This window comes from Elaeis guineensis, chromosome 2 (genome assembly GCF_000442705.2).
Source record: "Elaeis guineensis isolate ETL-2024a chromosome 2, EG11, whole genome shotgun sequence".
NCBI classification, from domain to species: domain Eukaryota; kingdom Viridiplantae; phylum Streptophyta; class Magnoliopsida; order Arecales; family Arecaceae; genus Elaeis; species Elaeis guineensis.
In genome coordinates this window covers 118,911,966-118,922,664 of record NC_025994.2, presented here as the reverse complement: position 1 = coordinate 118,922,664, position 10,699 = coordinate 118,911,966, and positions in this window count along the sequence as shown.

Below are 10,699 nucleotides of genomic sequence, written 5' to 3'. Positions count from 1 at the left end.
CGATTGAGCTCTCTGTCTTCATTTCACTGTTGCCCAGTCTCCTCCCTGACTTGACCGTCGGAGGGTCCCCGTCGGAGCCGCCTCCGGTCAGTGTGGACTTTCTTTTTGCAGGCGCTCATTCCCGACGACCAGGCGACGAGGGGATTGGCCACAACAATTGGCATCCTCATTGCGTTGGAGGAAGAGGTGACCATGCTCTTGGATGCAAGTGACAAGATTGCGGAGCTCATTCAAGACCATGCAGCTTTCCTCTCTAATGTAGACTAGAGAAGGTTTCAGGATCTATATGTCGACAACTCTCTCAAGAAGCTCCCAGACATCATATATGATGCTGATGACATCCGAGGCTGAGAAATCCAGCGCAATTGTATCGTCTAAAAAGAAGCCTCTTCTTTGTCTGTATCGGTTCGCTAGCTGCCAACTTCTCCCATCTGTTCTTGCTTTCGTCGGGTTGTTCACCCTCACCAGATGAAATTGGGAATGCACAAACCAAGAAATTAGGTAAAAGAGGGTATTCCACCAAGGTGCGGGTTCTATCTTTCGCATGAAAGAATGATCGATCTTCCTGTACTCTATTGAAGTTTAAAAAGAATATAGAGCTTTTCTTATTTTCCTGTATTCCTTTTCTATCTACAGCATTTGGGTTCATGGATAGTGCTCCAAAGGCACCATCAGTAGTCAACTCTTCTCTCAAGCTCTTTTTTAGGTGTGAAGGAGAAAGTTATCTTGGCATTCATAGTCTTCCTTCTCTAGCAGAAAGGAATGAAAGATTATTTCAAGCAAAATTTTTCCAACCTATTGAACTTCTTCGACAATGCATGTCTATCTCCACAGACATTAGTGTGACATCATCATCATCTTCTACTGTTACTTTCCTTGATGTCCCGTCAAGGAGCTGAGGCCTTTTTGTGCTGAGATGAGAAATCAGCATTCTTCTCCTTATGAATTGATTTCTCGGAGGCCCTCTACCTTGGGACATTCATGTTGAACTTTGATGGTGCAGTGAGATCAAATAATGCTGCTGCAAGTTATGTCATAAGAGATCATAATGGTTTGTTGTTGGATGCTAGTGACAAAAGGTTTAGCTTTGCTTTGATTTCTTATGCTGAGATGATTGGTGTGTGGTTGGGTCTTCGTTATCTTGTTACTCAAATGATAACCTAAAATGTTTGCATCCAAGGCAATTCGATTGTGGTGTTAAATTGGATCCATCATCCATCGGACAATAGGACTGCCTTTCTTCTTGGATGGGGGACATTTGACTCTAGCTGCAATTTTTTCATGAATTTTTCTTATCTCATATCTTCAGACAAGATAACCAAGCTGCTGATTGGGTTGTTAATCAAGCTCTTGGTGGAGTCTTTTTATCTCCACTACTCAATTGCATATGTACCCATCATTTAGTCGTATTCTGGTTGCTGATGCTTATTCTGTTGGATTTCCAAGGCATGTCATTTAACACATACTGGAATCTTCATTTGCTTAATGCCTCTATCATCTATCTTAGATCAAAGAAACTATTTCAGCTCTTTCAATCTAATCTCTGCTTTAAATCTGTGGTTTTACCTGCTGGGTATGATGCATGATTGCCCTTTCCCCTGGAATATATTATGTGTTGATGGTGTTTTTGAGCCAACAGTTAAGATGATAGAAAGTCTACAACAAAGATTGTATTGGGTGGATGTCTGGCCAGGACACTACCTCTCAGGACCTTTTCAGTACCATGCGATGCAGCAGGAAGAAAGAAGAAACAAAATAAAACAATCAAAATATGTGGATCAGTCATAAAAGGGCTCGTCTCTACGGGGCATGCAAACTTCACTATGAAAAAAAAATTTAGAAGAGGAGATCTCACCTTCAACCCTTATACACCCAATTTTTCTCTTACTAGAAGTTCTCCTCACAAAAGTTCTCTCTCTTGGAAGATCCTCCTAAATCCCTAAAGCGACCGACGTCTGCTGTTCAGGAGCCTCCTGCTCCTTCTCTCTCAGTGCTTCAGTCTCTCTCTTCTTCTCTCGGGTTGGTTTCTGCACGAACACAGCCCTCACGGATTTTCGTGAGGTAAAACCAAGCCGCCTTAGCCACTATTTCACCGATCAGCCCTATTTAAAGGGCTTAAACCTGATTGGAGAGGGATTAGGAGTCCTAAACAAAGTCAAATAACCCCCTGGATCGTCGGATCAAGATCGGAAGCCACTCACATCGTCCGATCATGCTCCGATCCATGAAATAGTATCGTGGACCGTGAGAAACATATGAAAAATGCCCACGTGGTCCATAGGTCCAGCTGTGGACCGCTCGGTCCACCGTGGACCGGGGTACAGGCCCAGGCACGACGCCTGGGCTTGGGCCGGCCCACGCGCGCGGGCCTGGGCCGCGCCCGCGTGCGGGCTCGAGCAGGAGCTAGGCCGCGCGCCATCCTGGGCCACACATCCGCCTGGGCCGTGTGCCTGGGTCGTGCATCCTGCCCGTTGGCCCCGCCTGGGCCGTGCTCTGCCGCCTGCAGCCACGCCGCCGATGCTTCGCCGACCGCCGGCGGTCCTCCGCCACCTCAGATCTCGTGTCGACTTCAAAAGCTCGTATCTCCTCTATCCGAGCTTCGTTTGGGGTGATCTTGATCTCGTTGGACTCTATTTTTCATCGCGAACCTCGCTGTGGGCTCAATGTGGGCTGAATCTTAAGGCATCAAATCCTAACAACCTTCACCTCGACTCGATATTCGGCCTCCTCCAAACTCTGAGAGTTTCTGGATCTCCTCGCCCCCATGCCCTGGGGCAATCGCCTACTGATCATAGATGGACAAACATGGGAGTCGAGCCAGGCCGCTCGATCCCATCTCCGTTGTATGCTGTGCTCCTCCTGATCTGAGACCTGCTCGGGGTATCGTCCTACGACAATAGGAATCTCACCTTGCGACGTCGCTTCTCGTCCTCCCAAGTCTCTTGTCTCGTGTCCGATCCGCCTCCATTTAGAGCTCCATCTGGCTTTGGGCTCTATTTGGCTCCCGAAGCTCCACCTCGCACTGGACTTCCTGTTAGATAATAATGTCCTCTGCTCTCCTTCTTCTCCTCCAGCACAATCCTATCGCCGCGTAGCACCCTCAAGATTTCTCCACCAGCTACCATCCTGTAGTCTCTCGAATCTAGTCTGCTAAGTGAGATAAGATTCTGTCTGAAATCGGATATGTATCGGACCTATCCCAATCTCCTCACTGCACCGTCATCTGTCCTCTAGCTGACTGTCCCAATGCCTCTGATTGCACAGCTCGGTTCATCCGACAGATATACAGTGCCCTCACTATTCTCTAGGGAGTCAAACTGCTCCTCTCTGCAACATACATGATAGGAACATGCAGAATCTAATATCCACTGCTGGAAAGAAGTAGATACCTCATCAGATATCTCCAGAACATCTCCATCTGAATCGCTGCCGGCCGTCGCTACAGCAGCCACCGTCCGATTTTTAAGTTGAAGACAGTCTCTGGCTAGATGCCCTAACTCCTCACATCAGTAACATCTGATTTTCCTCAAGTCCCTCCTAGACTTGGACCGCCCTCATTGCGATCTTCTGTCGCTCCGTCTACCGCCTCCTGCTCCTTCAGAAGCCACCAAAGCTGAGCTACCGCCATCTGAGCTCGAAGCTGCATTTTTCTTCCTGAGAACCTCGTTTTGGAGTATTGCCGTGGTGACCTCGTCCATCTTGATAGTGCTCTTTCCCACTAGAAGAGCAGTTACCAAGAACTTGTACGAAGGAGAAAGCGACACTAGCAAATCCAGCACCCTGGTCTTCTCCTCAACATTCTCACCAATGCTAAAGAAGTCAGTGAGGATCTTCTGAAAGTGACTTAGATGCTCCTGCATGCTCTGTCCCTCAGCCATCCGTAGTTGGTAAAACTGCCTCCAGAGAAAAAGAGTGTTGGTGAGAGACTTCGCCATGTATAACTCCTCGAGCTTCGACCACAACACCGTCAGAGAAGTCTCGCTCAGCACATGAATCACCATCTCATCCTTCAGGTACATACGGATGGTACTCACCATCTACATCTGTAGCCGTTTTCAATCTCGCACCTCCATGGTGGTCGGCTTCTCATCGCACAAGAGAGCATCGATCAATCCCTGTTGGATGAGCACGTCCTTCACCCTTGCCTGCCACAAGGAGAAATTGCTCTTACCATTAAATTTGTTGATCTCCATCATGATTGATCCTGTCTTCTCCATCTTCGTCTTGCTCACCACCGCTGCAATCTGTATTTTTGTACCGCCTTGCTCTGATACCACTTGTTGGGTGGATGTCTGGCCAGGACACCACCTTTCAAGATCTTTTCAGTACCATGCGATGTAGCAGAAAGAAAGAAGAAACAAAACAAAATAATTAAAATACGTGGATCAGCCACAAAATGGCTCGCCTCCACGGGGCATGCAAACTTCACTATAAAAAAAAAAATTTAGAAGAGGAGATCTCACCTTCAACCCTCGTACACCCAATTTCTCTCTCTCTAGAAGTTTTTCTCACAAAAGCTCTCTCTTAGAAGATCCCTCTGAACCCCTAAAGTGACCGGTGTCCACTGTCTAGGAGCCTCCTGCTCCTTCCCTATCAGCGCTTCAGACTCGCTCTTCTTCTCTCGGGTTGGTTTTCGCTCGAACACAGCCCTCACGGATTTCCGTGAGGTAAAACCATGCCGTCTTAGCCACTGTTTCACCGATCAGCCCTATTTAAAGGGCTTAAACCTGATTAGAGAGGGATTAGGAGTCTAAACAAAACCAAATAACCCCTTGGACCGTCGGATCAAGATCGGGAGCCACCCACGCCATCCGATCGCGCTCCGGTCCACAAAATAGTGTCGTGGACCGTGAAAAATATGTGAAAAACGCCCATGCAGTCCACAAGTCCAGCCGTGGACCACCTGATCCGCGGTGGCCTGGGGTACAGGCCTAGGCACAGTGCCTGGGCCTGAGCCGAGTCCGCGCGCGGGCCCGCGCAGGTCTTGGGCCGCATGCCCGCCTGGGCCATGCCCCCACCTGGGCCGCATGTCCGCTTGGGCCGCCCGCCCACCTAGGCCGCGCACCTGGGTCACACGTCCCGTGCGTTGGTCCCGCCTGGGCCGCGCTCCGCTGGCCCACTGCCGCCGCTCCACCGGCCCGTCGCCGGCCGCCAGTGATCCTCTACTGTCTCAGATCTCGTACCGACTTCAAAAGCTCGTATCTCCTCCATCCGAGCTCTGTTTGGAGTGATCTTGATCTTGTTAGACTCCATTTTTCACCACGAACCTCGTTGTGGGCTCAATATAGGCTGAATCTCGAGGCATCAAATCCTAACAGATTGGTTCAGAAGGAATAAAAGGAGAGAAAACATCAAAAAGAAAAATGAAAAAAAGAAGTTAACAAAAAAGAAAGGAAAAGAAAGGGAAAAAAATGAAGGGAGAAAAGGAATATATAAAAAATTTGAGTGTTTTTACTAACTTGCTCTTTGTTTCTTTGTGCAAAGTATCTTTGGTCTTCATAGTCAAAATTCTATTCATTTCATTTGAATTCTCTATTCTCATCTCTTCTGGGTTAATCTGTTGGGTACTTCCTCCTAATCTCATGAGGCTTACCTCAGCTCCTATGGTTCATTGTCATCTCTTTCTTCATGTCATGGATGTTGTATTTCAGAAAAGGATTAAGATGATGAAATCAAAAATATATGTACTATTGCGACCAACTCCCTCGTCGTCTGTCGCCGGTGAAGAGCACCTGCAAACATAAGTCATCACAGACCGGATCTGTTTGTCCGACGGAGATCCTCCGATGCCTAAGTCAGAGAGAAAATTGATGAACAGTAGATTTGAATGTTTAAAGTAATAGAGCTTTGGCCCAGAATTGCTTTATCGATGCTGTTCCCTTACCCACTTTTTATAGATAATTTTAATGTTACCATCGAGCATGTGGTCCCGCTTTTTATGGTGTTAAATTATCGGACCATAATTGTGAAGTTAGTGGGTCGTTAATTCTCACTAATTGCCGTCATACGTAGTTGACAACCGTTCATAACAGTTAGGGTATGTTGAGCAGATAGGCCGACTATATGTCGATAATACTGATATGTCGGTAGAAGGTCCGAGCAACCATCGGTAAGTAATTCTGATATGCAGACGATCATAGATCGGAGGTTGTTCAAGTCGTCTGTTGTGCGATAATAGCCGACTGTCGGTCGGTCAACCGATCATGAGTCGGTGCAATACATTCAGTCGACCGATATAAAGTCAGAGTCGGGGGTCGATTGATTTGCCCCAACATGTACAACAAATACTGTTCAAGGAAAAAAAAAATGAGAGAAGAGATCCAAAAGGAAAATGGAAAAAGGATACAAAGGAAAAAGAAAGAAAAAAATGAAGGAAAAAGGAAAAAATTGAAAAAATTCTGAGTGTTTTCACTAACTGTTTTTTTTTTTTTTTGTGCAGGATAATTGCGTTCTTCATGAGTGTAGTTAGGATCTTTCTATTTGATCCTGCTAAACATACTTCTTCTCTGTTAAACTATTCTGTCCTTATTTTTAATTTCATGATCCATATTTGGATTCATTTCTTTCAATGCCATCAGCTGCTTTACTCTATATAAAGATCTTTCATATTCTTCACTGACCAAGAATACATATCAATGCTTGTGCTCCAAGGTTGCTTTTGTTTATCTTTAATATATAATGTACATTGTTACCTGCTACGAATCTTCTTGCTACTGAAGTTCTGGATTAGTGTACAGGGATTTCATCACATACACTGCTGCAAATATAGTCTTCCTTTTGTCTGGCTGTATTCGGGATGGTTACTATGTGATTTCATGATGTTTTGCTCCCTGATACTATATAGTTTCGTGATAAATGACGGCCGACCTGATGAAATATGCTGCTCAATATGCTTCCTTCAGATGCTGTGGGAATTAAATTAGTTTTCATGTTACTTTCCAAATGATGTAATTCAAATCTTCATTACTGATGGGAGTTGGTTTCTTATTGACCTTTGTTGCTGTTATTACTATATCCCAAATGATGTTTCAATGAGTATTGATACTGATGGGAAGGGGCATATATTCAGTTTGCTCTACTTACTGAGGATTTGCCTCATAACCCTGCTTTTAACCTGTACAGTTCACACATCTTTCAGCAACAAATGAATATTCCTCCATGGTTTAGCACAGATTTCGGGCGATTGTTACAGGTTCATGGATATGCTTCAGTTCCTTCATACACCTTTATGGATGTCTGTCAAACACTATACAGGTTTATAGAGCATGGAGTTCTAGAATGCCATTATCTCTATCTACAATATTTTGGGCTTCAGCTTTCATACGTATTAGTTCCTCATATTTGCCTTCAACAGAGAAATATTTCACCACTCATTCCATTTAGCAATTCAAGGGTTATGTAGTACAGATAGTTATACTCCTTTAATAATTAATACAGCTTGCTTTTACTTCTCTTTATGTCAAAAATTAGAACTTCATACTCGGTATATATTCTGTTTTGATCCATTTTTGCAAGAATCACAGAATAGCTGGTTTATCTTATGTAAATTTCGTTTTGGTTGGACTATATTTTGTCCAAACCTTTTATAGGATGTTGTTGTAATTAAACTGGTTACAGTTTATTTGGTTTAATCATGGCTTATGTTTTCTATCAAAAAAAAGGCACCATCAGTAGCAAATAGGAAAGGATGATAGGGTTTCCTTTTTTTTGTCTTTTTTCAGTTGTTGTTCCCCCCAAGAGACCATAAAAAATGTTTTTACCTCCTTTACGTTGGATTCGGTGACTACGGCGGAGATGTGGGCGGGCTCTTCTCCATGGGCTCTTCTCCATGGGTGTTAAGGGAACGGCATTCATTTTTTTTTTTTTTTTTAAAGGGAGTGTTTGGCCTCCGTGGTGAGATTCCCCTGCCCCACTCCCCCTTGCGAGCCACTACCGTTCACCACGTTCCTTGGCTCACACTAGTGCTGCCCTACGCCTTCTTGACTGGGTCATGCTCACGCAGGGTTCTGATTATATGTTTCACCTTTCGCCCAAAAAAATGATGCATTTTTGTCATTCATAATATCAATCATTGAATCATATAATAATTATTTTAAAATTTATATGGATGGATAAAAAAAATATTTGAATGCTTTGAGAGTTGTGTAAAACTTGATCCATGATTCATATGAAATCCGCTCATGCAGGCAGCCCTTTTAAGTCTCCATGGGCTCACAAAACTGAGACCCAATTTTGTGAGAATCAATTTCAGATTCCTGATAGGCCACCATTCAATCAAACTCAGCTATTGGACCCGGGTTAGGCAAGGAGCCAATCATCATCTTCAGCCACTGTTGTTGTGGTGTAGAGAGGACTTCTTTAGTCCCACATCGGTTATGAGTCAGAGAGAATGTGACTTATATAGATTGGAACCTTCTCTTCCAATGTGAGGCATTTTTAAAAGATAAAATCATGAGGCTCTAAATGATCAAGACCCATTAAATTCAAAGGTCCATTGAAGCCTAAAGCTCACTAAAGCCTAAAGATGATCATGAGTCAAAGCGGACAATACCTTACGTATGTGGAGGCGGAGGCATAAGCCAACCATCTGAGTCATTCGATCCCTTGACTCATGACCATAACATTCGCGCCATCTGTGGGATTGCCTCCTATCCATACATACTCCCTCTTGACTGGGGGGCTGTATTGTGGTGTAGAGAAAAAATATGGCTTATATGGATTGAAACATTCTCTTCCAATGTGAGACGCCTTTTAAAGGATAAAATCGTGAAGCTTTAAATGATCAAGGCCCATTGAAGTCAAAGGCCCATTGAAGCCTAAGGTCCATTGAAGCCTAAAGATGGTTATGAGTCAAAGTGGACAATACCTTACGTATGCGGAGGCGGAGGCATAAGCCAACCATCTGAGCCATTCGACCCTATAACCCATCGGTTGGACAGTTCAACGCACCTGTTCCACATCAAGCCACGTCACCTTCATCCGCGTGAACAGCTTCAACCCAATAACATGTGGACACGTGGCAAAAATCTACTTGTCAGAAGCAAATCGCCCAACACCGGTTCGCCTTCCCGAAATGACATCTGACACCGACAACTGACACCAAATCATGCTGTCAATATGGCGGTTTAAAAACGACAAAGCAGTCAATCATTCGTATCCCGGGGAAGGAGGCTGCAGAATCAGGGTTCGACATGATAGGCAATAACTCCCTTCGTCCAATGTGATTAACCACGTGGCAATATACATATCAACCCACGATTGGATTTGAGAGTGGGGGACAACTGTTGGGATAAATCGATCGACCTCCGACTCAGGCCAACCGACCCCTGACTCCGACTCGATAATAGCCGACTGACCGAACATGCGACTCCAACTGATCATCAACCGAACTGACAGTTTCGACTCTTCATCAATCGATTGAACAAACTTCACCAACTTATAGCTGGTGATCGATTAGTGTTCGGCCACTATTGATAAATAGCAGACGACTTAAGCTGACGGTATGACAGAATTATCAACTGACGGTCATGCCTACTGTCGATGTATGATCGGTTGATCTGCTCAACATGCTATAACCGTCACGAACGATTATCCATCGCATATCACAGCACAATTAGTGAAAATTAATGACCTACTACATAATTATGGTCTGATAATTTAGCGCTATAAAATACGGAACCACGTCCGACGGTTACAAGAATCTCATCTATTAAAAGGGGGTAAGTGAACAGTACCGGTAGGTCACTTCTGATCAGAGCTCTGCTATTCTTAACATTCAAAATACTGTTCACCAACTTTTCTCTCTGACTTAAGTATCGGAGGATCCTCGCCGGACACCAATCCGGTCTGTGTGGATGCTGTTTTGTAGGTGCTCATTTTCGACGACAAGCGGTGGAGAGTTGGCCGCAACAGCCACCCAATTCTTCTCCATGGCCAAGCATGGGCTATGTAATGGGCTTTCATCAACAATCATGACTCCTATCAAGGAACCGCAAGGAACAAGGAGATCTAAGGATATCAATGGATAGGATATAGATTGGTTCAGCTAATATCTATATCCACCCAATAGTTAAAAGTCTTATGTTGTGGCTGAAATCTATCCCGGATCGAAGGCACTGGAGTGATTGAGGTGACGTCCAGTGCATCGGCAGCAGCCGAATCTACAAGAAAAATTTTTGCTAGAGCCAACTCCGATGGGATCTTTTGACGCTCAAGTCAGATTTTTTGTAACAGGTGGAAAAGAACGAGTGTTTATTAGAGAAAGAGGAGGCGTACCTTCTTTGGATCTCCCTCCGACGGGGATCCTCCGATGTTCTAGTCAGATTTTTTATAGCAAGAGGAAAAGAGCGAGCGTTTATTAGAGGAAGAGGTGGCGTACCTTCTTTGGATCTTCAAATTATCTTTTATAGGTGAAATAGGAGCTTTGAGGAGAAGACGGAGGCTGTAAAAGATCTTTTTGTCCTTGATCAGTGTTGTACCTGATCTTTTGACTTACTTGAATATTATCACTTCATAGCATATAGCACGTGGGGGGCCGCTGTAGTTAGGGGCAAGAGCCATCTGACATGGTCTTGAGAGCGGCGTGGACTTTTTAAGGATGATGTGATTAGGCCACAGGAGGGTCTTATTGTAACACCCCGGTCCAATTGGGCTCAGAATTAGCCACAGCCCAAACAAAAAAAAGAGAGGAAAGAAACAG